This window comes from Panthera leo, chromosome B2, assembly GCF_018350215.1.
Source record: "Panthera leo isolate Ple1 chromosome B2, P.leo_Ple1_pat1.1, whole genome shotgun sequence".
Lineage (NCBI taxonomy): Eukaryota > Metazoa > Chordata > Mammalia > Carnivora > Felidae > Panthera > Panthera leo.
The window spans coordinates 15,319,945-15,347,484 of record NC_056683.1 but is presented as its reverse complement, the minus strand read 5'-3'; the positions used below and the strand labels follow the sequence as shown (position 1 = coordinate 15,347,484).

The 27,540-nt window shown below is 49.2% G+C and overlaps 1 protein-coding gene across 2 annotated transcripts in view; it reads right to left on the bottom strand.

The window, feature by feature from the left end:
• The window catches only part of GFOD1 (glucose-fructose oxidoreductase domain containing 1), a 113,337-nt gene that overhangs the window by 18,542 nt on the left and 67,255 nt on the right, over positions 1 to 27,540 (bottom strand). Inside the window, exon 1 of one of the 2 annotated variants that reach the window (XM_042937878.1) lies at positions 24,761 to 24,832. The exons of the other annotated variant lie outside the window; for it this stretch is intronic. The gene's annotated coding sequence lies outside the window, so the exon portion shown is untranslated. Of the gene's footprint in view, positions 1 to 24,760; positions 24,833 to 27,540 lie in introns of those variants that run through there. 2 annotated transcript variants of the gene reach the window in all.

Here is a 27,540-nt window from a genome sequence, read left to right as displayed (position 1 = left end):
ATCGGAAGCAGGCTCCAGGCTCCGAGCTGTCAGCACAGAGCCCGACGCGGGGCTCGAACTCACAGACCGTGAGATCATAACCTGAGCCGAAGTCGGATGTTTAACCAACTGAGCCACCCAGGCGCCCCGTTGGCCCTGGCAGCTTTCTAGGACTGCTGACAGCACGAAACAAGTGGTACATAGGGCAGTCTGCCGGAAGGCACAGACTATTACACGAACAAAGTTACTGCTGAGATACGGTAGCAAACCAGAAAGCCTAAAAAACCAAGCCAACGGCAGTGCTCTCTGTCTGGAATCGCTGGGCTGGATGCTAGCTGCGGTCACGAATGACACAAAATGCAGAAGCTACAGGCACTGGCTGGGGTGCTGACTTGCTCCATAACCCCGGGCAGGGACTTCTGTCGGCCCTGGTGGCTGGGAGGCGTGGCAACAGGGCGTCAAGGCTGGGCAACTGCGAAGCGAAGGCAGCGCCCGAGACATTTAGCCGTGCACCTTATTACCGGCTCCTGGCAAATAACTAAAGCTCAGCTGGTGATGGAAGGGTAGAACCCTTTCTTCCTGAGAACCAAACCTCACCCTTGGTTGCCTCTGATATCTTGACAGGTCTGTGCTAACATCATGGCCAGGAGGAGGGTCCTGTCTACAGAGCTCAGAACCTCAGGAATGGGCAAGACTGAGGGAGGAGGCTGGGGGTGCGGCGGGGGGCAGTTTTACAAAGCACCTTGCAGAACACGGAGATCCAGTCTTCCCTGAGCAGCCCAGAAGCCAGCAACTTCTTCCCTCCCGGAGCCTGCTCTCTTAAAGGGACTGTGCTCAGTTTTTCATCCTGGAACCAGATGACAGCCCTCTGGGCATAGCTGATGACAGTTTCAGCCAGCCCCTTCCAGCCGAGGCTAAGAGCTGGAAAATTGCTCCCTGGGAGGAGCAGAGACCAGTCACATTGCCCAGTCGCATTGTCCCGTTGCATTGCCCCGTCACATTGCCCCAGGTGCTGGCTGTGGTGAGTCTTGAGATTTTTTTTTTTTTTTTTTGGCAACAATCTGCAAACAATGCAGACTCTTTTTAAAAAGAAAGAATCCTAGTTGGCAGATTCCCAGGAAACTGGGCATACCTGCGTCTGTGCTTGCCCCAGTAATGCCAGTTGAAAGCTTGGGAAACCGGAAAGCCCTTGGCTTGCTTGGTGAGGTCAGGTGGCCGCCGCCCCATTTTACAGATGAGGAAATGGGCCAAGTCTTAATGCTTTCTCTTCTCCGTAATACTGTGGGGCCCTGGAGGAGGCTGGGATGCAAACATACAGATGGTAAAGGCTCTTAAGGCTCCATCTCAGGGGAAAGAGTCCCAGCAAGGCTGTAATGGCTCCAGATACATACTGCAGAAGCTCCTGCATGAAGGACTCTCCCGGACTCCCAGGAGAGGGGTCCGCGTGGGCACAGTGCTGGCCTGGGGCTCCTGAACTCATCAGACTTGCCCAGGACTCGGGTCGAGTATGTGGGGAGATGTGCAGATGTCTTAGACACAGCGGATGCCCTAATGGCGGGCCAGAGACAGAGAACAAGGACAGAAACCACGCTTGGTGTGGGAGGGGTGTTGTAGGACTGATGTCCACGCCTAGGGAGTTCTTCAACCCCTTTCGGGCCCTCTGAGGGCAGAGAGCCAGCCTCTGCCAAGGGGCCTCGCGTGGCTTGTCCCCTTCCCTCTGGGAGGGGGCTGTCCTCCACCTCTGCCCTCACCCATGCTCCTAGTACTAACGTTGCATCCAGAGAAAAGCTTGTCATCATCACTCTGAAGTCTCAATGCACCCCAGTTAGAAGACGAATAGAACGAACACCGATTCACTGAAGCATTACCATGTACCAAACTCCTGGCAAAGTGCACTTATACTCCTCCCAGTACTCTGGGAGGTCACTGCCCTTCCCAGGTCACAAACCACCACGAAGGGTCAATAACCCAACCAAATTCAGACGCTAGTAACAGAGCTGGGGATTCGAATCCACATATTCTGGCTCTGTGTATCTGTGTCTCACCTTGAATACTACGTTGCAATTCTAAATGCAACCTGCCAGGCACTAAAACATGACGACAAGAACCGAGGTGTAATCGTGGATTTTCCCGTAACCTTTTGTTCCGTTGCAAACCCTAATGGAAGGCCTCCCGGGGAAGAAATGGGAGAGGGTGCCCTGGCCTCTACCTGATCTAGAATCTTCCACCGCGAGTTTCTGTGCTTTACAACCATGGTTCCCAGCCTGAATGCCTTGGCACCCAAGGCGTCCCAGAGGTCCCACAGGGAAGTCACAGGGGCACTGCTGTGTATTTTCAATGTTTGAGGACCACGTAGTCCTAATAGATGCTCTATTATCTCAAGCTCAAGGAAATTATCTATCAGCTCAAGGAAATTCAGTTTTGATATTGGATCGTATGACATTCCTTTCAGTAATACCCACTCTCTGTAAAACTTGGTTTTTGGCAGTTGCTGTGATGAAAACAAAACAAACAAAAGTACCAGGCAAAAATTCAGGCAGGATAGAAAATGAGAGCGGTTGTGTTCTGATTCCAGGGTTTGAGAAGTTGCACAGTGCCCAACAGGCACACACACACCATTACAATTCATTCTGATTATTTAAGAATGAAACAATTACAGGGGCGCCTGGGTGGCTCACTGGGTTAAGTGTCCAATTTCGGCTCAGGTCACGATCTCGCGGTTCGTGAGTTCGAGCCCCGCGTCCGGCTCTGGGCTGACAGCTCGGAGCCTGGAGCCTGCTTCCAATTCTGTATCTCCCTCTCTCTGCCCCTCCCCCGCTCACACTGTCTCTCAAAAAGGAAAAAATGTTACAAAATTTTTTTTTAAAAGAATGAAATAATTATTCTTTCAATGTAGGTGTCATTTTTTCCCCCAAGTCTCCTGCATGTTAGAACACAAATACTTATTATTTTGACTTACTAAATGAAATTTCTAGGTATTTCTTTGGCCCTTAGGAGCACCATGAAAAATTACCGAGACACTAAAAATGTTGAATGGAGAATGCTGAATGGAGAATGTTTGGGAACTTCTGTTCTAGAACATTCTGTGAACGCCCTCCTCTCACCTATAGTTATAAGTTCTTTAAAGGCAGGAACCACCTGTACTGGTCAAGACTTTGATTTCCCCTCAGCAAAGTACCTGGCTTGCTATACTTTTTTTTTTTTTTTTTTAGCACCTGTTCATAATTGACAACAAAAGACTGAACTGAGGTATAAGAGGCCATTAATGATCCACAGACGTCCAGCCAGGTATGAGTGATTATGGGATGATTACACTTCAGCTAACAGGTCCCACTAGCTGGGGGTCAGGGACACATAAGGCACCTGCTGGGCCCTACAGAATAAATACAATTTTCTGAGCTCTCTGATGCAAAGTAAAATAATCTAACTGCCTCTTACGGGTTTTGGATTCAAATAAAGATACAGCATTTAGGTATTAACCACATTAAACTCCTCTGAAAAGGAGACTTCTCTTGCCATAGGTTGGGATTCTGTTTTATTTAAGTGGAATCTGCCATTGTGGCATTGAGCTACATCATTCCCTCCCGTCTCAAAAGGCAGACCCACACCTCCAGGAAGAAGGGGCCCTCGGCATACAAGGGAGGCTTGGAGCTGGCAGGCAGCAGCAAAGTTCGAGTCCAGCCCCCACCTGTCTTTCATACACCCCCCCACCCCCACCCCGCTCCCAACCTGGTTTCTCATGGCTGGAACTCTCCAGAACAGGGAGTTGCTTCCCTGCTTCTCTATCTGCTGACCAGGGGATAAACTGGTTGCTTAGCAACAGCCACATCCCGCTGCCAGAGCAGAGGAGTTGGGTGTCCAGTGTGTGGCTGACATTCTAATCTCTGGCATGTGCCAGTCTTCTGCGTGGGTATCTCGAGATAGGGCAGGTGGGGGGGGGGGCACCCCCCCCACACACCCCCAGGCACCTGCTCCCACAGGGCTCTGGTCCTAAAAAACAGCAGATGATATCAGCAACCTAAAAGCGCGACTGCAAACTGTGACGTTCACGGAACTGTCTTTGGCCCCGTCCCCCACCAGCCAGAGTCAGCAGAAGCGTCGTTCGCCAAGCAGAACCCGCTCTCGGCAATCCACTTGCCTGCCATGAGCTCTACTCCCCCAACACCCCTCGTTCTGCTGCTCTCCCTGGCGGGTTTCAAGAGGCAGCATTCCCCTCTACACACACCTCTGCTGTCAGTATATACGGGCATGCATTAGGTGGCAGGGGTTGAGCCTTTACGTGGACCTCTGTTCCCGTGGCCCAACTCTGCTGCCATCCATTTTCTCATCTGCAAAAGGAGGAGACTGAGCCAAAGCAGATCTCTCAAAGGGCTTCTGATTCTTTTCATGTTTATTTATTTATTTTGAGAGAGAGAGAGAGAGAGAGAGAGCATGTGTGCGTGCATGAGTGGGGGAGGGGCAGAGAGCGAAGGAGAGAGAGAATCTCAAATGGGCTCTGAATTATCATCAAGGAGCCCAACGACACGGGACTCGAACTCACGATCCACGAAATCATGACCTGCGCTGAATCCAGAGTCAGACGCTTAACTGCGCCACCCAGGCGTCCCCCAAAGTGCTTCTAAGGAACACCGGTGCTCCTGGGTGTTCGTTGCCGGGCCATACACGAGAAGAGGACTCCAAGGCCGAGAAGTTTGGGAAGTGCTTGTTAAAAATGTTAAAATGCTTCAATTCTGTGTGCCACCCTCATTCCCAGCCTCCATCCTATTCCTCACAGGGCTAGGAAACATCAGACCCACCTACTAAGGAGCCAATGACCGCTTAGCCTCATATGCTGGTGTGTGTTGGCTTCAATGTTTTTTGGGTTTTTTTTAAAGTTTATTTATTTTGGGCAGAGACGGTGTGAGTGAGGGAAGGACGGAGAGGGAGCGAGAGACAGAGAATCCCAAGCAGGCTCTGTGCTGCCAGCTGCAGTGCCCAACGTGGGGCTTGATCCCGTGAACCAAGAGTCAGATGCTCAACCGACCGAGGCACCCTGGTGCCTCTTGATGTTTTTTTTTTTTTTTAAAGCAATTTTAAGCACCCTGTCCCAAAGGCACACAATAAACTGAAGCTGCGAGCGTCCTCCCCATTAAAAAAAAAAAAAAAGCTTCTCTAATATGGCACTTTTTTTGCACTATTAACATTTACATGAATCTCCAAGGAACCAACGGTGTGGAACGACCCCCAAACTATCTGACCGTTCCCTTTTATAACAAAGCATGTTGGGGAGAAGAGGGACAGCCTGTGTTTGGACTAGACGTTCTATAGGGTCCCTCCAAGTATACTTGTCCCATGACGTATATTCTCTGTATACTGCCCTGCTCGTGAAACAGCCAATCTGTATTTATTTGGGGGTGTAGGAGCAGAGAGGAGATGACAGACTGGAGCTAAATCAGAGCTAACTATGGTCCCACCAGCTGGCCCTCCCGTAGCCTCAAGAGAGGACAGTGCCTGTAGCTGTTCTCGTGGGTACAATTCATGGAAGTGTGGGGAGGTGAGAGCATAAAAAAAACACGTTGGGAAGCAAATGCCACCCCCCCCTCTCTCGCATACACACACCTTGAGGTTGAATGAGTAGAAAAGGGGGAAGTGCATGTGTGGAAAACTGCTCAGAACAAAATCCAAGCAATTAGACATGTAAACAGCTCCCTGCAAAATTCAAGTAGAGGTGCTTTGGCCAAATGCTGATATGCAATCGACTTTCTAAAGGTCCACAATCAATGTGTGTCTTTAAAAATATCTGACACCCCTTTCCAATCCATCTGACTACTAGAATCTTTTCCAAATGTTGATACAGTGTGTGTGTGTGTGTGTGTGTGTGTGTGTGTGTGTGTGTGCGCGCACACACACAGATACATACACACCTTCCCGTTTAGAAAGGTAATCTATCACTGCCCATCATATGGCATTTGAGACTTTCCCTGCCTCGGCCATGCCGCGTCTCTTCAGTTTCTCAACATTCCTGCTGCTAAGTCCTCAAGTTCCAGCAGGTTCAGCCTCTCACCATGCACTTTCCTCCCTCAAACCTTTTCTCCTTCCTCTGCAACCTCTGTTCTGGCAACCCCCATCCATGCTCCACCTGAAGTCTTATTTCAATGCAGGGTTTGAACCCACAAACCATGAAATCGTGATCTGAGCCAATATTAAGAGTTGGACGTTTAACTGACTGAGTCACCCAGGCATCCCTCAAGTATTCCTTTTTAATAATGCCAAGGAATGTTTGAGTTTCAAAAAACCGTTTTTTTTTTTAAGTTTATTTATTTATTTTGAGAGAAAGAGAGAGCATGAGCAGGGAGGGGAGGCAGAGAGAGAAGGAGAGAATCACAAGCAGGCTCCATGCTGTCAGCTCAGAGAGCAACACAGGGCTCGACCTCACAAACCAGGAGATCATGACCTGAGCTGAAATCAAGAGTAGGACACAACTGACTGAGCCATCCAGGCACCCCTCAAAAAATTCTTTTAGAAGTTGCTCAAAACAACTTTGTTTTTGGTGGGGGGGGGGGGGTCATTACTTACTCAATAAATTTGGACTCTACAAACAGCACATTATTTTCTTTCCCCAATTTCTTAAAGAAATAACCTACAGGTTGCTAGCTAACTAGCTAATAAAAAAACACGTAGCCTGTTTTTAGAAGATCTGTCATTCAATGTTACCTCTCTCGTGACTTTAAATTTTGTATTTCACATAGAAAATGAGAAAGATAGGGGCACCTGGGTGGCTCAGTCGGTTAAGCGTCCAACTTTGGCTCAAGTAACGATTTCACAGTTCATGAGTCAGAGCCCCGAGTCGGGCTCCATGCTGGCAACGCAGAGCCTGCTTGGGATCCTCTCTCTATCTCAAAATAAATAAAACTTTAAAAAACATTTTTTTAAAAAAACGAGAGGGGTGCCTGGGTGGCTCAGTCAGTTAAGCGTCGGACTTCAGCTCAGGTCACGATCTCACGGTCCGTGAGTTCGAGCCCCGCGTCGGGCTCTGTGCTGACAGCTCAGAGCCTGGAGCCTGCTTCGGATTCTGGGTCTCCCTCTCTCTCTCTGCCCCTCCCCCACTCATGCTCTGTCTCTGTCTCTCTCAAAAATAAATAAACATTTAAAAAATTTTTTTTAAATAAATAAATAAAGGAATATACTTTTGGGGCACCTGAATGGCTCAGTCGGTTAAGCACATGGCTTCAGTTCAGGTCATGATCTCGCGGTTGTGAGTTCGAGCCCCACATCGGGCTCTGTGCTGACAGCTCAGAGCCTGGAGCCTGCTTCGGATTCTGTGTCTCCCTCTCTCTCTGCCCCTCCCCTGCTCATGCTCGCTCACTCTCTCTCTCTCTCTCCTTCTCTCAAAAATAAACAAACGTTAAACATTTTTTTAATAAAATAAAAAAACAAGAAAGCTCTGCCTACAAGATATAGAAGTTAGAAAGGAGACTATGTAGGCAGGAACCAAAGTACATTTGCTTATATTTACGTCAGGCACCTCCGCAATAAAACACTGATAACCAGTGACATTGGCTCCCCCTGCACAGGAAATGGGTGGTTGGGGACAAGGGAGGCAGGGGGGGTTTTCAGTGCATCTGCCTTTGTACTCTAAATTTTAAACCAGATGACCACATTCCTAATTCAAAAATAAACAGACAAAATTACAATGCTTATTCAAAAAGCGAAAAATAACCCTTACGACGTCCTTCACATGGACGTGGGGGGCCTAAGTGTCAGGCGGGAGGGTCAGGACAGATGAAACAAGGCGGGGGCATCTCCTGCAGCACGACACCCCCGGCCTTTGGCACGGCATTCTGCCAAAAGGCACCGGTTACACGATAATGGGCCTATAAATCACCCGATAAAACGCCTATCAGTGGCCTTGCCTCTGATAGAGGAATCTTGTTTTTCCTTTCTTATAATACAATAGATTCATGAACTATCCAGAAATTGCAGTGTTGCAGGCTGGCTGGCTTTGGAGCTGGACGGATGCCAGACACATCCCTTGGTGACTGTGCAAACCCAGATAAGAGTTAACCGCTCAGGGCTGGAGCTTCCTCACCAGGCAAATGTGGACAGCGATATCCCGAGGAGCAACTAAAGTTAACTTACGTAAAGTGACCAGCTGCCAGCACTCACTTACAAATGGGAGATCAGGAGCCCAGAAGCCACCACAGGGGGAGGCTTGATGAGTTCCCCGGTCTTTGCCCTTCCCCCAAAGAAACCTCCCTGGCATAAATACCGCTACCCCCAACCCCACTCGAGTCAGTTCCTGGCCAAGAACAAGGAAATCTGGGGACCTTCCCTGGGGAGGTCCCACTGAGGCTTGCGTTATCCTGGCTCCCGGGGGCCCAGGGCAATTCCAGGTCCAGCTTGGGGTTCGTTCATTCTGGGGAGACCTGATCTTGGGAGGAACATGGCAGCCACCGAGCCTGGGGTGAGTAGGGGCAGACAGAAGGGAGTGCAAGAATGTAATCCTACTTTTTCCCTACCTACTGCCTTTTCTAAACTTGCAGAAGGAGGCTCTCGAATTTGGGAGCCCGGGGAGCAGCATTTAGACGTGCAGTTAGTACTCATAGTCACATAGTACATACAGGTATCCGGGAGGCTACACAACATGAAAACTAAGCTGAGGAACAGAGTCAGTCCCAGTTCCATGGAGCTCACCAGAAATTCTCCAAGGGATCATAGGCATGATTCATTGAGCACCTACTGTTCGCCAGGCACGGTGCTAGACGCTTTATCTTCATTTTCCCTGCAAAGTTAGATTACTGTGTCCTTTTTACAGATGAGGAAAACAAGGCTGGTATATTCAACCTGCGAGAGGTCATAGCGCCAACCACCGGGTGAGGATTTGAACTCAGGTCTGAGCACCCACCTGCTTTCAGAGGCACCTCTCAAAGGGAGTGCCACACTGAGGGTCTGAGAGCTGGACCAGCAGCAGTCACCCACAGGACAGGCGGCCTTTCCCAGGAGCTCGTGCCGAAGATTCCGGGTCCCCTGGTGTGGGAGGCTGAATGTCAACATCCTAATCCCCAGAATCCGTGAATGTTCCCTCATACGATGGCAAGAGGGACTTTGCAGATGTGATTGAGTTAAGGATCTTGAAATGGGGAGATTATCCTGGATTATCCAGGCCAGTCTGATGTCATCACAGGGTCCTCATAAGAAGGAGGCAGGAGATTCGAATGAGTGGGAGGGGATGCAAGAGAGGTTGGAGTGATGTGAGAAAGTAGTCACCGGGGAATACAAGCAAGGCAGCTTCTAGAAGCTGGAAAGGTAAGTGGATTCTCCCCTGAAGCTTCCAGAAGGAACGCAGGCCTGTCAGCACCTTGAATTCAGACTTCTCACCTCCAGAACTGCTCAGAGAATAAGTCTGTGTTGCCTTAAGCCACCAAGTCTGTGATAATTTGTTTCAGCAGCCATAAGAAACTCACATGCCAGAAGATGCTTCCTGTCAGAGGGAGGGATACGCAGGGAGGACCTCTGCCAGGGAGATGCACAGGCTCTTGGGTGGCAGTGACCACAGTATGCAGTGACTCACAGAGGACCCACGCCTTATGAGCCACGGAGAGGCTCAGCTGGAAACAGGTGCTCATGGAAGGACCAAGGCACTCGTGATTGTCACTTCCGGAGTCCACAGCAGTGACTGGGGACCTTGGGCCCCACAGAGGCCAGACTACAAAGGGAAAGGGATGTCAGCCTTCAGGCCCCTCCCTCTCCACCTGAGGACAGCCACATGCTGTGAGAATTTATCCGTACCTTCACTGCATAGCTTCTCACTTCTGCTGTCACTCCCAGACCCTGTATCATCTCAGGGGCAGGTGCTGACATATCCCAAAAGGGTGGGAGCCAGCGCTATATCATGAGACCCAGAGGTGGACCACGGGGGAGACCTGGGGACCCTGTGACCAGCTGGCAGGGCAAACATTCGCCTGCAGCTACTTCTATGGTAGAAGCCAGCACAAGGGCCACCTGGGTGGCTCGGTCAGTTAAGTATCCGACTTCAGCTCAGATCATGATCTCACGATCTCATGGTTTAGGAGTTCAAGCCCTGCATGAGTTCAAGCCCCACCTCAGGCTACCTGCCATCAGCACAGAGCCTGCTTCAGGTCAGATCCTCTGTCTCTGTCTCTCTCTGCCCCTCCCCTGCTCACATTCTCTCTCAAAAATAAATAAACAGTAAAAAAAAAAAAAAAAAAAAAAGCAGCAGCCAACACAAAACAAAAGAGCTGTGGGGAACAGGGAATATACATGGCCAAATACCAACTCAGTCATACGAGTTAAGAAAAGACAGTGGTGTTGTCTCCTGGCCCGTATGGCATCTCCTTGAAGTGTCCTTTGACTTGATTATGGGGGGGGGGGAGACAAACATTTTCATATTAATCATATTTTACATTAAAATGAACACAGACATGGGGCACCTGGGTGGCTCAGTTGGTTAAGCGTCTGACATCAGCTCAGGTCACGATCTCACAGTTCGTGGGTTTAAGCCCCGCATCGGGCTCTGTACTGATGGCTCAGAGCCTGAAGCCTGCTTTGGATTCTGTGTCTCCCTCTCTCTCTGCCCCTCCCCCATTCATGCTCTGTCTCTGTCTAAAAAATAAATAAACATTAAAAAAACATTTAAAAAAATGAACACAGACATATCTGGAACTGAATACAAAGTCTGCATGAACTTTTAAAAGAAGAGATTTCCTACTACAGACCATGTCCCTAGATACTCCCTCTGTCTCCCAAAGTACGCATTCCCTTTTCGTTGTCCTTAACAAACGTGTCAGAAGAAAGTCCGAGAAGCCTGGTTTAGGGAAAAGTGCCAAACACTGGAGCCTTCCCAGCTGTGTCTGACTCCTGGGGTGGCCAGCAGTTAGCTGTATCATGTTAGTTACGGAATATATGTTATATATTGTTAATATATATGTTCATATATAGTTACATAATATATACTATATAACATGTGCAATATATAACATATAATATGTAATACATATACTATATGTTATATAGTATTATGTTATATAATGTTATATAACAATACCTATACACATACATGTATTTTACACATATACATATTAGGTCAGTCATGTCTCTAGGCCTGTTTCCTCATCTGTGCAACAGAAATAAGAACTCATACCAGTTTTGACTAATGGGCTTCCCTGCGCTCAGAAAGGAAGTAATTCAGGATCCCAAAGCCTGGAGGCAGAACACGGCCCTACTGGGCAATGAACCGCCCGCTCAGGATGCCGGCTCTTCAATGGCAACTTGTCTACCCCACCAGTCAGGGCTCAGGCCAGCCGGTGGCCGTCATCAAGCACAGTGCCCCAGAACGGGAACCAGAGAGGGGCATTCTGGGGCTCAGGGTCGTTTTGGGAAGCCTCTCTGTTGACGAAGATGCCACAGACACCAGTCAGCTCTGCTCGTTCTCTCCTGGTTCTCCCAGCGGAAAGTGTGAGCAACTTAACGGTAATGCTGGGCGCTCAAAACAGACAGCTGGACAAACGCTTTGGACAACGGGCATTATTTTTAATAACGTGAAACACGTATCTACCCTAGAGCCCAGAAATTCCACTCCTAGAAACGTAACTGAAGGGAAATGAAAACCTATGTCTACACAGAAGACCTGAATGTGAATGTTCACAGCGACTTTTTTTTTTATATATATACAGTTAGCTCCAAACTGGAGACAACACAATGTCCCTGAGCAGCTGAGTGGATAAACAAATTACGCTACACCCCCAAAATAGGCTATTTGACAATAAAAAGAAACAAACCAGTCAGACATGCAACAATACGGAGAGATCTCAAAAAATATTACCCTGAGTGAAAGAAGCCGTATGCAAAGGGGTACATCCTATGTGATTCTAGTTATAGGCAACCGTAAAACAGACGAAAGCAAGCTATCGTGACAGAAAGCACATCGGTAGGTGCCTGGGCTGGGAGGGTGGAGTAGGGACCACAAGGTCACACGGGAAACCTTTTGGAATCGTGGGAATGTTTCATATTTTCAGACTGGGGTGGTGTTAAGTGATAGATATATTTATTAAAGCTCATCCACTTATACAATGAAAACGAGTGCATTTTGTTACAGGTAAACGACACCTCAATAAATAGAAACAATTGAGAGACAGAAGGGGGAGTAGGGTGGTGGAGAGAAGAGATGGAGGGAGAGAGGGAGGGGGAAGAGGGAGGGGAAAGGGAGGGGAGAGGGAGGAGGGCGGGTGGGAGGGAAACGGGGAGACGGAGAGGTGTCTGATGTCTTTGATGGCACGTTCCATTTGGGGAAGGCCAACGCATCATTTTCCCTTCTCCTAAAATGCTTCCCACAGTTGTTCCCACTCTCGCTAAGAAACAGACTTTCATCCCAAAGGAAACCGTGGCAACACTGACTTCTTTGTTTTTTAAAGGAGGGTAGAAGACCTCCAGCCTTCGGACACATTAAAGAGAGCAAAGACTTCACGGAAGGCGATGCCCCAGAGAGGACACCGTACAAACTATGACACTGAAACAGACACAATGCCTGGGTCGACATTCGACTAGCACACAACACTCACAGTGGAGGTAGGAAAAAAAAAAAAAAAATTAAACACGGATTTATCAGTCGGCAAGTAGTTGTTGGCCTGAGAGTCCCAAGTATCTCCTCATCACCCGGGACCCCTCCCCACCTCCTCATGGTCCAGCAGTTTGGTGGCTTGGCAGCTACCAGACCAAGACCCTACTCTTAGCTCCACGGTGGCTTTTGTATGGTAGGTTGGTGCCCGGCCATACTGGATGGGGAAATATTTCGAAAGCCCTCCTCCGCCTGAACAATATAAATTACGAACAATCGGCAAGCATATGGTGATCAAAAGAACATGCATTTTGTCAGAATGGAGTCGTGTCAGTGGAAAAAACCCACAGAAGTGGGATGTTTTTAGTCTTATGCCATGTAACACACTTCAGGGATTTTTCCACTTGGAAGCGCTTTGACCCGAATTGCAGACTTGTATCTTGCTTCCAGACCAACATTTTAAATGAAGGGAAGGGGAGGGATCTCGGAAGAACAGAAGGAAAACCACGTCTGGGGACTGGAGGCCAAGGAGATGTGGGAGCATGCGAGGCCCTCAGAGAGAAACAGAGCCCCCCTCTTCTGCGGGGCCAAGGGAATCCAGCTCTCCACCCTATTAAATAAAGTGAGATGAGAGAGAGCCCTGTTTGTCAGTCCTTATAACAATTAGTCATTGATGCTCAAGTATTGGGGACGCGGACAGACAACAATGGTGTTCTGTCCAATATCTTCAGCAAGGATTAATTCTCCTTAACAGGTGTCTGGAGAGCCAACCCCAGCATCGTGCACTTGTGCAGACCAGCGGTCGTGCTGCTGAAGAAAATAATTTCAGGTTTCAAATTTCTTTATGTGAAAGAGGGAACCGTTTAATGAGGATTGTCTGACTCCAGAGGTTAGCCTCGAATGAGGTTAGAGACTCACTGTGCCTTAATCATATAAATTTGAATCTTCAGGGCATAAAAAAAAAAAAAGGGAAAAGAAGGCTGTTAGAAAATAAAGGAGAGTTGGCCGATATGACTTCAGATACAAGGGGAAGACTTGGTTGGACCCTGATTTGAGAAAGCTAACCGTGAGATGGCATTCTACAATCAAAGAAACCTGAATGTGAACTGTGTGGTAGGTAAAAGCAGGGAATTTTGTTAATGGTTATGGGTCCCAGGGTGACTTGGTGGCTAGTTAGAAAGGCAAGAAAGAAAGCAAAGGGAGGAAGGAAGGAAAGAGAAAGGAAGAAGGAAAGGAAGAAAAAAGGAAAGAAAGAAATCAACAGATGCTACGTTAGGTATTTACAGGTGGAATGTCAGTACTCTGGATGTTCTGACACTGTTTGAAATTTCACAGAAACATTAACAATCTGAAAACGGAAGTAGGAAAACAGTTCATTTAGAACAAGGCCGAGAAGGATGAAGTGCTTTGAAATAAACTTCAGAAGTGCAAAACTTGCACTCTGAAAACTAAGCAACACTGTTGAAAGAAATTAGCAAAGATATAAGCAATGGAAGGACTTCCTGGGTCCTTGCGGCAGAAGGCTTCATATTGTTAAGATGGAACGCTGCCCAAATTGATCTACGGATTCAATATAATTTTGACCGAAATCCCAGCTACCTGTTTTGTAGAGATTGGCCAGCTGATCCTAAAATTCATATGGTAAGGCACCCAGAACAGTAAAAACAATCTTAATAATTTATTTTTTTATCTTAGAGAGAGAGAGTGTGTGTGTGTGAGCAGAGGAGGGGTAGAGGAAGACAGAGAGAGAATCTCCATGCCATGCGTGGAGGCTGACATGGGCTCTATCCCACAACCCTAGGATCATGACCTGAGCCGAAATGAAGAGTCAGACGCTCAACTGACTGAGCCACCCAGGCTCCCCGAACAGTAGAAACATTCTTCAACAAGAACAAAGCTGGAAGACTTGTAATTCACGATGTCAAACTTACTACAAGGCTATAGTAATCAAGATGCTGTGGTAATGGCATAACCATGGGCAAATCGATCAACGGCACAGAACTGGGAATTCAGAAATAAACCTGCACATGTATGGTTAATTGATTCTCAACAGGGATGCTTAAGGTCATTCAATGGGGAAAGAATCGTTTTTTCAAGTAATCCTGAGACCACCATATATCCACATGCAAAGAAGCTGGGTGTTTAGCTTATACCCTATGCACAAATTAACTCGAAATGGATCAAAGACCTAAACGTAGGAGCTAAAAATATAAAACTTTCAGAAGGAAACACAGGGGTCAAACCTTGAGACCTTGCAATGGCAGATTTTGACAGTAGCATCTGAAATACGTGGGCTTGAACCTCATTTCTGCCATTTTCTTGCTGTGGCCAAGTGGGTGGCCTGATTTCCCTGAGCCTCAAAGGGAACAAAGATACGATCATCATCACGGCGCTGTTAGAAGAACTATACCAGGCACCGCTCTCCCGACAGCTCCCAGAATATGAACTCAACGCCAGCTAACTGCTGGGCACGTTCTCAGTACAAGAACATGTAAGCTACAGAGTAAAGCTATGAGTGGACTTGGGTGCCAGGGTTAAAATCATGTCATTTCAAGATTTAAAAAAAGAACTTCCAATTTACAAAGCTCGGTTTGAATTGTCTGCAAGAGGTCGTTTTCAGGAGATCTGTAGCACAGAGCAGCTTTCGAGTTTTAAAGGCCCCAAGGGACACTTGGGTGGCTCAGTCGGTTAAGTGTCCGACTTCGGCTCAGGTCCTGATCTCACGGTTTCGTGAGTTCGAGCCCCGCGTCGGGCTCTGTGCGGACAGCTCAGAGCCTGGAGCCTGCTTCGGATTCTGGGTCTCCCTCTCTCTCTCTGCTCCTGCCCCGCTCACACACTGTCTCTCTCTCTCTCAAAAATAAATTAACATTTAAGAAAAAAATTTTAAAGGTCCCAAGAGTGGCACGCAGGAATCCTCTGGGTTGAATTCCACCTGAAGACGTTGCTTGTGGAGCACCGGTGTTTTAAAAATTTTTAAATGTAGATGCTTTTACATGGGTTACTTCACCTCAGTGAACCACACGCTCCACCATTCCCTATCATCTAACCTCGAGCCCACCCCACTTATTTGTATCATTACCTGGTTCCTGAAGGGGATTACATTTCTCAACTCTGTGTCAAACGCTAGCACATCTCTGTTCGTTAACCAACCTTCTTCCTACAAAGTGTGAAGAGCCTCTCTTCTTTTAAAAGTCTTTTTATTTTTATTTAATTTTATTTGATTTACTTATTTTGAAAGTTTTTTTTTTATTAAAACAATTTTTTTAAGAGAGAGAGCGCATGAGAGCGTGTGCACACAGGGGAGGGGCAGAGGGAAAGGGAGAGACAGAATATCAAGCAGGATCCACACCCAACACGGAGCCCAACGGAGGGCTTGATCCCAAGACCCTGAGATCTTGACCTGAGCCGAAATCGAGAGTCGGACGTCCAACAGACTGAGTCGCCCAGGTGCCCCTGAATATGCGTTTAGATATCTTTATTAATGTACAATATGAAGTTCTAAACTAGTTGAAAGGATAACATAGACCAGCGTTGCCCCAGTAGAAACGTAACAAGAAATGCAAGCCACATGTGTGATTTTGAAGTTTCTAGCAGCCACATGAAAAATGTAAGAAGAAACCATGGATTTTGATAACACCTTTTGTAGTCTACTGCATCCAGCATATTATCAGCATGTAATCAGTATAAAAGTTTGAGATGCTTTACCTTCTTCCCACCTACGTCTTTGAAATCTGGCGTGTGTTTTATACTTACTTACATCTCGGTTTGGAATGGCTACATTTCAAGGGCTCAATAGCTCCGTGTAGCCCCTGGGCTCCCGAACTGGGCAGAGAGATACAACCAACAATAAATCATGCAGTATTAAGACCTTAAGGGGAGGAGGGTCTTCTGCAGGAAGAGAATATCTACGTTGCAAAGTACTGAAGTGGCAGATTCTGGGGCTTCGGTGGTCCTGGTGGCGGCCATGGTCACGTCGACGCTTACGACGAGCGAAACTGAGACCACGTTATTCCAGGGCAGAGGGGGAGGGGAGGATATCCAGGGCTTCTATTTCTGCTGTTGTTTCCACTTCTATCCTTTGTATGCCATGCGTGCCGGGGGTGAGGTAGGGCAGGTCGAAAAAGAAGTAAACAGAACGGAAATGAAGGTGGGGTTGATAGACCACCATCCCTAATATTTATCGCTGCCTCAAGTCCTGGCCCCAACTCATCAATGGTTCTCAAGGTCCCCAGGCCAGGGAGTTGCCGGTGCGGGGATGTTTCCTGCCCTTCCTGACTTCGCCTCTCCAGCTTCTGAGGCAGCCTTCTCGAGCTCCCAAGAACAGGCCTTCTGCTCCTGCTATTCAAGGAATATTATGTTCTCCCAACTGTGATATTTTGGGCCTTTTTGGCAGGAGGTGGGATGGGCAGGGGTGGAAAAAACTCACGAATGTTCTCTGAACAAGGAACCAGTAAAGCACAGACATCTGGCTCCAGGATTTTGCTGGCTCCAGGGATGTCACCGTAAACCCACTAACACTAATTGCTTTCACGTCTGCTCCCGTTTCTAGTGGAAATAAAATGCCTCTCTGGCTAATGGAAAATGAAACGCCCAATGGTTGTTTGTTTACCATGTTACATAACAGCTCCCTGTACCTCCAGTCCTGCCCCCAGCCCTCATCCTGAAACCCTCTGAAGGATCTCTTGTCCAAGACTATAAGGGCTCCACACATAAAGGGGAACAAGGCTCAGAAAGGATACCTGCATTCCTGCCAGGGCCATAGAACCCCTTAATCCTAGACTAAATGGATGAGAGGGGAAGGAAGAAAGAAGAGAGACAGAAAAGGGAAGGAATGCTACTTTTTTTTCCAATGCGTATTTATTTAGTTTTTATTATTGTTTTTTAATGTTTTTTTAATTTATTATTATTTTTTATGTTTTTATTTTATTTTTGAGAGAGAGAGAGAAAGAGACAGAGCATGAGTGGGGAAGGGGCAGAGAGAGAGGGAGACACAGAATCCGAAGCAGGCTCCGGGCTCTGAGCTGTCAGCACAGAGCCCGATGTGGAGCTTGAACCCACGAACCGTGGGATCATGACCTGAGCCGAAGTCAGACACTTAACCAACTGAGCCACCCGGATGCCCCAATCCTACTTGTTTTTAATTCATGCTTCCATGAAATTTTGGGTCTCCTTACTTGACCTAAATACAAAGATCTGAACCTCAATTTCTGAATTCAGTTTGACTGCCAAAGAAAAGAGAATATAGGTCCAGCTGAAACTGGGATTTAGGGAAATGGCTCTCCACCCACTGGGTCTAATACAGCTGTCCTTTAAAATGATTTACTGTTGTAAGTCACTGGACAGCCTTCTTTGACAGTCCTGTTCCAGCTTGGTTGACTGTGTTTACCCATTAATTACATAACGTGGTAATGAGTACTTTATCTATCTCCCACTGACCACTGGCAGGACTGCATCGTAAGCATCACTTTATTTCCAGTGCCTAGTGGCAAATCATAAGAGTAGTGGAGACCCTGAGCTGTCCCTCCCCACCCCCAAGGATGCAGTGACAGAACCATTTGTTGTTAGCTCTGCACGCGGTGGGCAAGAATAAAACTACATTTCCCAGTATCCTTTGCTGTTAAGTATAGCCATATGACTAGGTCCCAGCCAATAGGGTATGAGTAGAAGTGTGATGTGTAGATTTCCCATGGTGCCATTCAACATTTCCCATCTTGCTGTGTGGATCCCGCGTTAGGCCACGTTGGCGAGGACAACACCCTAGGGATAGCAGAGCAACAAGACAGAGACCCCTGGATCCTAGAAAACATGGAGCTGCCAGATGGCTTTCAGAGGGGCTGTCATGTGGGGCAGAAATAATTATTTCGGATCCGGGTTACAGTAGCTGAAATTGTATGCTGAGGACTTATTTGTTGAAGAGGAGAAAGGAGAACACCCATACGAGAAATAATAATTCCACTGTGATGGTTATTTTGTAGGTCAACCTGAATGCACCACAGAGTACCCAGACATCTACTCCAACATTACTCTGGGTGGATCTGGGAGAGTGCTTCTGGATGAGATCAACATCTGAATTGGTAGACTGAGTAAAGCAGATAGTGTTCCCCGGTGAGGGTGGGCCTCATATAATCAGTTGAAGACCTGAATTAAAAACAAAAGGACTGGGGCGCCTGGGTGGCTCAGTCGGTTGAGCGGCCGACTTCAGCTCAGGTCATGATCTCGCGGTCCGTGAGTTTGAGCCCCGCGTCAGGCTCTGGGCTGACAGCTCAGAGCCTGGAGCCTGTTTCAGATTCTGTGTCTCCCTCTCTCTCTGACCCTCCCCCGTTCATGCTCTGTCTCTCCCTGTCTCAAAAATAAATAAAACGTTAAAAAAAATTAAAAAAATAAAAATAAAAACAAAAGGACTAAGTCTTTCCCTGCCTTTGGACTTGAACTGAAATATTGGCTCTTTTTCGGGTCTCAAACATGCCAGCTTTGGACTAGAACTCACACCACTGGCTCTCCTGGTCCCCAGGCTTTCCCACTTGGACTGGAACTGTGCCATTCGCTCTACTGGGCTTCCACCCTGCTGACTGCAGATCTTGGGACTTCTCAGCCTCCCTAACCATGTGACCCAATTCTTTTCTTCCCGGCAACCATGGGTCCGGCTAAAAGCTAACGGTTCCGCTCCTAGAGAGGGAGACAAGAACTGATTAGGGGGAGGGGAGGGGTAGCCAGGGGTCTGTGCTATCCCTGTAATTCACCAGGACCCGTGCTAGAGGTGGTGATGTGTAAGAAGACGCAGGCTTGCCCACGGTCAGTGGGAGAGAGACAAGGGATTGTGTAATTACAGCATCTGTGACACCTCCCACTCTTTCTCTCTCTCTTTCTCTCTGCCCCCTCTCTATCTCTATCTCTCCTATTGGCTCTGGCTCTGCTTCTCTGGAGAACCTTGACTAATACACCTACGATGTGGCTTTCATTGTGGAGAGCCAGCCTCCGGCTGATGAACAACCTCACATCCCCAACTGCTCTATGTGCTCCCGGGCTGCAGAGTGCCGTCTTCCTCACCGCCTCCTTTTGCTATATGATGTCTCCTCCTCCATGGCTGGATACAGAGCAGGACCTCTTGACCAGATCAACTTAGACACTTGGGATAAAGATCACATGAAAAACAAAGCCCTCTGTCATGTCCCTTGGGAATGCCTTTGAACCGTTCGGTTACGACGGCTGAAAAAATGGTCCAAGACGGCCAAGTCCAAAGGGCTTATCTTGGAATCAAAACCTTCTTGGACGCAGAGACCGGGTTTTGTATAAACACCTTCTGCGAAGCTATGAAGTTCTATGTAGCAAACTTTAGGGGAAATTAAGATGAGATGGGGCTCGGGGAGCAGCTATCACAACAGGGTTTATTTAGTCAGATGGTTTTTCCTGAGTCACTCCATTTCATCAGGAGAGGAGTGCAAACACAAACCCTCTGTCTAACGTCGACAGTGAGGAAATAAATAGGGCGACTCCAGCCCCAACTGCCTCCCTCGTCACATGCGCCCAACGGACTCGCCAAGATTGCCCAACCAAAGAGCGACAGTTGGACAGTTTGCAGAGTATCTCTTCCTGGGTCACCTCCCAAAGGATGGGAATGCTTGGCTTTGCTCCCAGGAAAACCGCCATCTGGCAAAGGTATGTGAGAAATGCGCCCTTCCCTACCGACCACTGCAGAAGAGAGTGGCCAAGAGCCCTTCAAAGTGGCGTTTGTCCCCCATGTGGAGAGTGTTTATGAACCGACACATTCTCTCTCTAGCTCCGGAAATAGCCGCCTGATCAGAACACAATTGAACGCGACCTTGGGCCCAGCTGTGGTAGGCAGAGGTTAATTTCCTTTCCCGCTCAGGGCAGGACCCAGTTCCAATTGTGTCGCTTTGCCTAATTAAATTTTCTGCACAATGTAGCAAGTACCTTATCTTGGACAGTGAGGCAAAAGCTCCCCCTTGTTCCTCCCTGCGGTTTAAAGTGGAAGTTTGATAAAGGGCACATTTTGCCTTAAAAAAACAAACACAAAGCAGCATTAATGGTGAGGAGAAAGTGCTTTTTCTACTGGTGGCTGTTATTCTGGTAAAAATTTATACTCGCCTATGAAGACCTCCCCACCTGCCCCCCCCCCCCCCCACCACATGACCTGACAGGGAGGAAAGATAAAGCAGCCGTGTAAGGGAGCTCAGGTGAACGACTTAGGACCCGAAAGAAAGTAGGCCAGTGGGTTGAAATAAAATCCAGCCACGAGCAAACAAGAGGTTTAATAAACAGGAGACAATCTGCTGTCAGCACAGTCCCCGGGCCCTCTGCCCCTCAACGCTTTCCTGGCCAGCGGTACCCCACACTCACCTGGCTAAGACAGCTCTGGAAAGGGAACAGAGGGGCTGATACATTTGCTCCCTTACATATTCATTTATTTTGGAATGACTTTATGGTTCTTGGAAGAAAAGGATCCATGTTCCTTTCTTTTCTTTTTTTTTTTTTTTTTTAATTAAGAAATGCAGAAAAATCTGAAAAGGGAAATGAAACTTGAAATCCCACCACCTGTCAAGAATCGATCAGGAAGTTAGGTGACTGTAACCCAGTTATCTCTTGACACACACACACGGGGAGGAAGACGGGAGCACACCCCGCACTATCTTTAATAAAGAGGATTTCATCATTTAAGTCAACAGACAGAAAAGAAGCAGAATGAAGCAGCATCTGCTGACTTTCCAAGATAATACAGATTTCCAGCCTGGCAGGATTCTGAAGGCGGGGCGAACGTCCAAGGCCAACTGAGGTAAGGGATATCAGAAAGGCAGATAACACAGGGATATAAAGCCCCAAACCCTAAGTGATTTGATGGTGTTTTCCTTGGCACTCTGGAGAGGTGCCTTCAGCTGAGATAAGAGAACTCTGTCCTGGGAGCCCAGGGCCCGGGCTGTCACAGTGCGGCTGGCTCACCCCGTGTCCGGACAGATTTTCTGACCTCTGAAGAAGGGAACATCGGGGCACCTGAGTGGCTCAGTCGGTTGAGCCTCCGACTTTGCCTCAGGTCATGATCTCACAGCTCGTGAGTTCGAGCCCCGCGTCGGGCTCTGTGCTGACAGCTCGGAGCCTGGAGCCTGCTTCTGCTTCTGTGTCTCCCTCTCTCTCTGCCCCTAACCCACTCACACTCTGTCTCTGTCTCTCTCAAAAATAAATAAACATTAAAAAAAGTTTAAAAAAAAAAAGAAGGGAACGTCTACCTAGCACCCGGTGAATCCAGAAGGCAACAATGAAGTGTGGGAAGAAGGATGGGAGTCACCTAACATGCTGGCAGGAGAAAAGTGGGAACCAATTGGGAAGCTCAGAATTAGTGTCAGGGGACTCCCTGGACAGGCCAGTGGAGGTCTGGGCACTTGGGATCAAAGAAGAGAAAGAAGGAAGAAGGAGAGCATAGGAGAAAGAACCAAAGCCTTGCCTACCCCAAACGCCACTCCCACCCTCTGCCTCAGGGAACTAAGGCCAAGTAATTATTCACACAGCAGAGCAGTTTAAGTGCCAGGAGACAGTGGGCAATGCTTTCAAAGTGACCGGGACCTCCTACATCACCGCCTGGGGAAGCCTTGAGCTCTCCCACAGGAAGAGCCCAGGGCCCTACAAATAGCTGAGTGTGTCTGCAGTCCTGTAAGCTTGCTGTCACTGTCTCACAGCACTGGCAGAAGGAAAGAGGGAAAGAAGGAAGGAAGGAAGGAAGGAAGGAAGGAAGGAAGGAAGGAAGGAAGGAAAGGGAAGGAAGGGAGGAGAGGAGGGAGGGAGGGAGGAAAGAGGGATGGAGGGAAGGAAGGAAGGAAGGAAGGAAGGAAGGAAGGAAGGAAGGAAGAAGGGAGGGAGGAAGGGAGAGAAGGAAGGAAGGGAGGGAGGGAGGGAGGAAGGAAGGAAAGGGGAGGGGAGGGGAGGGAAGGAAGGAAGGAAGGAAGGAAGGAAGGGAAGGAGGGAAGGAAGGGAAGGAAGGAAGGAAGGAAGGGAAGGAAGGGAAGGAAGGGAAGGAAGGGAAGGAAGGGAAGGAAGGAAGGAAGGAAGGGAAGGAGGGAAGGAGGGAGGGAGGGAGGGAAGGAAGGGAGGAGAGGAGGGAGGGAGGGAAGGAAGAAGGGAGGGAGGAAGAGAGGGAGGGAGGGAAGGAAGGAAGAAGGGAGGGAGGGAGGAAGGAAGGAAGGAAAGGGGAGGGGAGGGGAGGAGAGGGGAGGGAGGGAGGGAGGGAGGGAGGGAGGAAGGGAGGAAGGAAGGAAGGAGGGAAGGAAGGAAGGGAGGAAGGGGAGGAAGGGAAGGAGGGAAAGAAGGAAGGAAGGAAGGGAAGAAGGGAGGGAAGGAGGGAGGGAGGGAGGGAGGGAGGGAAGGGAGGGAGGGAGGGAGGGAAGGAGGGAAGGGAAGAAGGGGCCAGCAGAAGGAAGGCTCCAGGCAAAGTAAGACCTTGGATCAGAGAAAACAGCTGTGAAAACAGCAGGCTCCAGCCCTGACCGGATCAAACCCAGGGCTGTAGGGCCTGCCTCCTCTATTACCCAGAGAGGACCCACACAGACATCAGCTGGCCGTCCGCATGTGGTCATGACTCGCGGCCTGCTCACACGCAATGATACAGTATCGCCTGGACGATCTCCTTCCCACAGGGGAAGGCCTGTTGTCGCAGACTGTGAGGGGCACTAGGCATGAGCATAAAAGAGTACCCCAGTATCTCCTTCTCTTTGATGAGCTGGGACTAGGCCTTTCCCCAACCTATCCGGTGACATCACCTCCAGTGAGAAAAGTGGGGGAGGCCTTTGCCTCTGCGTGGACCCTGAACACGGCTTCGGAGTCAGGCTGACCAGTCTCAGTGTTCTAGCTGTTGGAGTCAAAGACCTTCCGTTCCCTGTGCCTCCATTTCCTTGTCCGTGAGATGAGGGAAATACCAATCGCCACTTTAGAGCTGCTGCAGAGGACATGGTGCTCACAAAGTGTCAAAAGCCATTCCAATAGAGAGTAAGGCCACCCTGACCATTACCATCAGTGCCCAAGTGTTATGGGCTAGATCGTATCCCCCAAAATTCATGTTTTGTGTTGCTAAGCCCAGGACCTCAGAATGTGATCATATTTGGAGATAAGGTCTTTATATATATATCGTTTTATGTTTATTATTTTTGAGAGAGCATGAGTGGGGGAGGGGCAGAGAGAGAGAGGGAGACAGAGAAGCCAAAGCGGGCTCTGAGCTGTCAGCACAGAGCCCGATGCGGGGCTCGAACTCATGAACCGCGAGATCATGACCTGAGCTGAAGTCAGACGCTCAACCGACTGAGCCACCCAGGCGCCCCTGGAGAGAAGGTTCTTTTAAAAAAATTTTTTTTAACGTTTTATTTGAGACAGAGAGAGACAGAGCATGAACGGGGGAGGGGCAGAGAGAGAGGGAGACACAGAATCGGAAACAGGCTCCGGGCTCCGAGCCATCAGCCCAGAGCCTGACGTGGGGCTTGAACCCACGGACCACGAGATCGTGACCCGAGCTGAAGTCGGACGCTTAACCGACTGAGCCACCCAGGCGCCCTGAGAAGGTTCTTTTAAAGAGGTAATTAAGGTAAAGGAAGTCACTGGGGCCCTAACCCACTATGACTGGTGTCCTTGTAAGAGAAAGAGATTAGGACACAGACACACACGGAGGGAAGACCCCGGGAGGGCACAGGGAGAACCTGGCCGTTTACAAGCCAAGAAGGGAGAAGCCTCAGGAGAAACCAGCCCTGCCGACACCTTGACCTTGGACTTCCAGCCTCCAGAGCCGTGAGCGCACAAACTCTGCCGTTTAAGCACCACCCCCAGTCTGCGGTCTCTCGGGAGGGCCGCCCACACAGACTGATAGACGCCAAGGTTGTCCGTTATTCTCAGCAGAGCTGATGCCCACCCAGCATGCACCAGTGTCGAAGCGGGGCCAGCGTCACATCCGGTTGGGGATATCGGCCCTAAAATATTTCAAGTGCTTTCAGCATCCGCCCCTCCACACACTCGTTGGTCTCGGATGGTGAGGGAATCAGCCTGGGCTGCAGAAATCAGCAAGAACATGTCTGCTTCCTGCCCGCCTCCCCCCGCCCCCCCCTTTCCTCTTGCCTTCCCTCCTGGGCTCGCACAGCTCGGTGCCACCAGCCCCCTCCTTCCTCTGAGGCATGTGCCTGGTGACAACGTGCTCTTCTGCAGGGGGGCTCCTCTGAGCAGAGCCAGTTGCTAGGCCCTCACCTGAGAAGCCCCACGGGACGCTGTCTGAGGACTAGGCCAGGGTTGCCACGACAACAAGCACGCTCGCTCTTTGCTGGGTCCCCCGTTCGGTCTTTCCAGCGGTGGCAGCGGCATCCAGTGTGCACACAAGAAGCCCAGAGAGATGTCATCTGTGAAAGAAGTTGTGTCAGAGCACCAGGTGGGCCTACCCCCTTGGCTCTGTCATGGAGGTAGCCTTTCCCGACATGTTCCCTTGGAATGTCTGCACCCAACATTAAGTGCCACTTTGATGTGACATTCTCTTTTTTTTTTATTTAGAATTTTTTTTAACGTTTATTTATTTTTGAGAGAGAGAGAGAGAGAGGGCGGGGGAGGGGCAGAGAGCGAGGGCGACCCAGAATCCGAAGCGGGCTCCAGGCTCCGAGCTGTCAGCACAGAGCCCGATGCAGGGCTTGAACCCACGGACCGCGAGATCGTGACCTGAGCCGAAGTCGGACGCTTACCCGACTGAGCCACCCAGGCGCCCCGTGACGTTCTCTTTTTTGTAAGGTTGCTGGCTGCACATCTCGGTGGAATATATTTGCCCATGGTGCCCTGGCCCCCTTCATGCCCTCTTGGGTAGCAGGAGGAAGGAATGCAAGGGACCTACGAGTCTTAAAAATGTGCCCGGGGACAGCCGCCAGAGGGTTAGGTCACCCACTCACCACGGGCTGTTCAGCCTGGCACTGGCCTCCATTTTTGCCCCTGCCACCGAGGTATACGTGACAGGCAGTAAGTATGCATTCCTCATCCAAAGACAATCCACAACAGAGGTCGGATCCAAGAATAACCAATAAAACCCTTTCTAATGGAAGGTAACCGCTGTGGCATCCGTCCGGAAGGGCAGGGTACCCCCAGATGGCTATAATTTAGCTCCTTTCCTCTCCTCATCTAAGGTGAGCCAAGGGTGAGGCAAGCTGAAAAGAATGCCTGAGCATTCTTTGACCAAAATAGGAGGGGGAAGAAAAAAAAACCAAAACAAACTGAAGCACGTACTGTCCCTTCCCTCCACGGCCGCACCAGCTACCTCTCCCCGGCTCGTCGGGCAGCCCTCGCTCCTTCTCAAACAAGCATGTGGGCTAATCGACCAACAGCAGCAAAGCAGAAACAACCGGGCAGATCAGACCCCACAGCCCTGCCAAGCAAACCAGGTCCAATGTCAGAGCTCATTTGGTTCTGTCTTTTGAACAGATTCCTGAGAATAGCAGTCATCTCAGGAATTACACAGCACAAAACACCCAATATAGGGGTGCCTGGGGGGCTCAGTCGGTTAAGCGTCCGACTCCGGCCCAGGTCACGATCTCAACGTCCGTGAGTTTGGGCCCCACATCAGGCTCTCTGCTCTCAGCACAGAGCCTGCTTTGGATCTTCTGTCCCCGTATCTCTGTGCCCCTCCCCACTCATGTTCTCTCTCTCTCTCAAAAAATAAATAAACATTAAAAAAAATAACAAAATAAACCACTCAATATAAAGAGGCCAATATAAAATGCATAAGAATGCCATGTCCCTGACAACTCTCCCAAAAGTCTGGTTCTAAGAGTCTATAGATGATGTTCTCCTCTCCTTTACAGATAAGGGCTTTAATAACAGCCCAATGCAAGCTTCCTCCATTTCCAGAAGTCTGCTACTTACCAGGCAGGCTACTCTGTCCTCTAGTCAGGCTAAAGGGCATTAAACCACTTCCAAGTTCCCAATAACATGCCAAGTGCTGTGGGGAAACTGGAGAAAAATCAACCATGGGCCCTTTTCCTTAGCATCTTGCAATCTGGAGGGAAGAAAAGATGTGCATATTTGGAAATGACTCGAGATGGCAGTACGGTCCTGCTGCATGGAGTGCCAGATTGTGTGACGCAGATCTGTGAGTGCTAGAAGAATCCGGAGAGGCCCAGAGTCAGCCAGCCCCACTGCAGACCCAATCGACTGAACAAGACTGACTCAAGAGGCCAAGAGCTGAGCTGTTTGCCTTAAATAGAAAGCTCACGGTGATCACGGCTCACTCGGGCGGGGCACGCTGCCTAGCTTGGGGCTGAAGCAAGCAGGTCTGAGAGTCGCTCTATGTGGGTTCAGTTCCTGGCCCCCGCCCCCCACTCGCTGGATGTGTAGCCCTGGGTCCCTCACATGACCTCTGGGTGCCTCCACAGCTCCATCTGTAAAATGGAGGCCAACAAAGAGTGCTGACATCATTGGGCTGCCATAGAAACGTTTCAGCACAGTGCGTAGTAATATGCTTCATAAATGTTAGCTGTTATTATCATGGGCCTGAACGTCTAAAGGGGTTAACAGCAGGCATCAGGATAGTCAGTCGAAGTCAAAAGACACATCACGTAAGTAGAACATAATTTTAAACAAGATTTTCTTGGGTGGGGGTCGGGGAGGCCCTAGATTCCCAGGAATATGGCGTCAGTCAAATATGGCGTCAGTCAGAAGAGGCTGGTACTCAAAGTAAAGGCTGTCGTAACCCCAGCTGATGCAGCGGCCAGAAACAGAACTGGCCTGCTGTTCCTGCTGCTGGTGATAAGCGGCCACAGCGCCCAAGCAGGGAGGAGAGGTCTGCGCTGAAGAGAAAGCGTGTCAGGGATGATGTCCCACAACACCCAGCGGCAGGGAAGGAGCAGGCTCTCTGCTGGAAGGACTCCCTCTTCCCCCTGCACTGCCTACCTTCAGATCCCTCCCCAGCACTGTTGGCCTCTTTGGTGAGCACGCTTATAACATGCGTCAGCAGCTAGACCCGAACGACCAGCTCTTCTCAGGTCCTGGTTAAA